The sequence below is a fragment of the Hemiscyllium ocellatum genome, unplaced genomic scaffold (genome assembly GCF_020745735.1).
Source record: "Hemiscyllium ocellatum isolate sHemOce1 unplaced genomic scaffold, sHemOce1.pat.X.cur. scaffold_529_pat_ctg1, whole genome shotgun sequence".
NCBI lineage: Eukaryota > Metazoa > Chordata > Chondrichthyes > Orectolobiformes > Hemiscylliidae > Hemiscyllium > Hemiscyllium ocellatum.
This window is the reverse complement of record NW_026869100.1, coordinates 428,383-431,015: the sequence shown is the minus strand read 5'-3', so window position 1 is coordinate 431,015 and position 2,633 is coordinate 428,383.

The window sequence follows — 2,633 nt, the reverse complement described above, 5'->3', positions numbered from 1 at the left end:
CCAGCATTTATAAGTAATCAATTTTTAAAAACAACTACAAATACATTTACTAACTATATTGGAGTACAGTCAAGTTTCTTATTGAACAGTGACAGGATTGGACAGAGTCCGCATGGATTTAAGAGAGGGGAATCATACTTAGCAAATCTACTGAAAGAATCTACAGAGTCAAATATTAAAGTAAGAAATAGCAGGACATTTAAAAAAGCTTATCATTAAACATGGTAGTCTGAGTTCTGTGAAAGAGAAACTATATTTGACAAATTTGCGACAGTTCATTGAGGAGATAACTAGCAGGGCAATCCAATGATGTTCTGTATTTGGAATTTAAAAATGCAAATGATGAGGTGCTACATAAAAGGTAATTGCACAATTGAGGAGCTCATGGTATCGGGGTAATGTATTAGCATGGATTGAGGATTGGTTAACCACACTGGCTGTTGCTGAGTCCTCACTTGCAGTGCTGTATACAATGTTAGCTCCCATATTTAATAAAGGATAAACCAACATCGGAGACCATTCAAAACAGATTCACTTAGCTGCTTCGAGCATGAAAGGGTTAACCTATCAAGAATAGATAAGCAGGGATGATCTTATGGAAACAAGATTCTGAGGAGCTTGACAGGGTGGATGTTGACTAGATCTTCCAGCACCAGTGAAGTCTCAAACAAGGGAACATTCATTTTAGAAAAAGTAAAGATTTTTTTCTCTCAGTGAATGGCTAGAATTTTCTCACCCAAACTTTTGTGAAAGTTAAATGTGGGAGGGGAATGGTTGGGTTACTCTTCGGAGGGTTGTTCTGGCTTGTTGGGCGGAAGGGCCTGTTTCCACACAGTAGGGAATCTATGATTCTATCTCAAATTATTTTAAAAAGGGTAGATAGAGTTTTGAAATATTGAGCAGTTGAAGGCTATGCGGATCAAGCATAAAAGAGGTGTTGAGGCCTGGGTTGGCCCAGCCATGATCTGACAGAATGGGGGAACAAGCTGAAAGGGATGAATTGCCTACACCTGCTCCGATTCCTTGAGGCTCCGTTTCATTTTATTTGTCTCCAAAGAAGAGCGTGATACAATGTGCTAAAGATTTAGATGTTGTGAAAATGGGGTGTTTTTGTACTGATTCAGATGGCATTGATTCATCAGTCACAGCTATACAGTAATGAGTAGGAAGGCAGTGCCCTCCATGAATAAAGGAAATCTACTGCAGAGCTCACGCAAAGGGAATTCTTACCCTCAGTAAACTCTCAACCACCCTACCTCTTGCAAAAATGCCATCCCATTTTCCAATTCCTCCTTCTCCGTCATATCTGCTCCCAGGAGGACCAGTTCCATCAGAGAACACACCAAATGGCCTCTTTTTTTAGAGACTGCAATTTCCCTTCCCATGTGGTTAAAGATGCCCTCCAACACATCTCGTCCACATCCCGCACCTCCGCCCTCCACACCCCACCCCTCTAACCATAACAAGGACAGAACGCCCCTGGGGCTCACCTTCCACCCTATAAACCTTCGCATAAACCAAATTATCCACCAACATTTCAGCCACCTCCAAAAAGACCCCACCACCAGGGATATATTTCCCTCCCACCCCTTCCCGCCTTCTGCAAAGACCATTCCCTCCGTGACTACCTGGTCAGGTCCACGCCCCCTACAACCCACCCTCCCATCCTGGCACTTTCCCCTGCCACCGCAAGAACTGTAAAACCTGTGCGCACACCTCCTCCCTCACCTCTAACCAAGGCCCTAAAGGAGCCTTCCACATCCATCAAAGTTTTACCTGCACATCCACTAATTTCACTTATTGTATCCATTGCTCCCGATGTGGTCTCCTCTACACTGGGGAGACTGGGGGCGCCTCCTAGCAGAGCGCTTCAGGGAACATCTCCGGGACACCCCAACAAATCCATCACACTGCCCCGTGGCCCAACATTTCAACTCCCCCTCCCACTCTGCCGAGGACATGGAGGTCCTGGGCCTCCTTCACCGCCGCTCCCTCACCACCAGACGCCTGGAGGAAGAACGCCTCATCTTCCGCCTCAGAACACTTCAACCCCAGGGCATCAATGTGGACTTCAACAGTTTCCTCATTTCCCCTTCCCCCACCTCACCCTAGTTCAAACTTCCAGCTCAGCACTGTCCCCATGACTTGTCCGGACTTGCCCTACCTGCCTGTCTTCTTTCCCACCTATCCACTCCACCCTCTCCTCCCTGACCTGTCACCTTCATCCTCTCCCCCACTCACCCATTGGACTCTATGCTACTTTCTCCCCACCCTCCTCTCGCTTATCTCTCCACGCTTCAGGCTCACTGCCTTTATTCCTGATGAAGGGCTTTGCCTGAAACGTCGATGTCTCTGCCCTTTGGATGCTGCATGAACTGCTGTGCTCTTCCAGCACCACTGACCCAGAATCTGGGTTCCAGCATCTGCAGTCATTGTTGTTACCTCCCATCACATGACCCAACATCTCAGCACAAGCAGGACACACTGCGCATGCTCCAGCCAACAGTGACCCCGGGTGATTGATGTCAGCACCGGACCAATGAAAGGACGGTGGGCGGAGCTGGAGGACCTAGCGGGAGGTTGATCCTCCAACCAATCACAGTGAATGAAGGGCGGAGCTAAAGTAAACCATG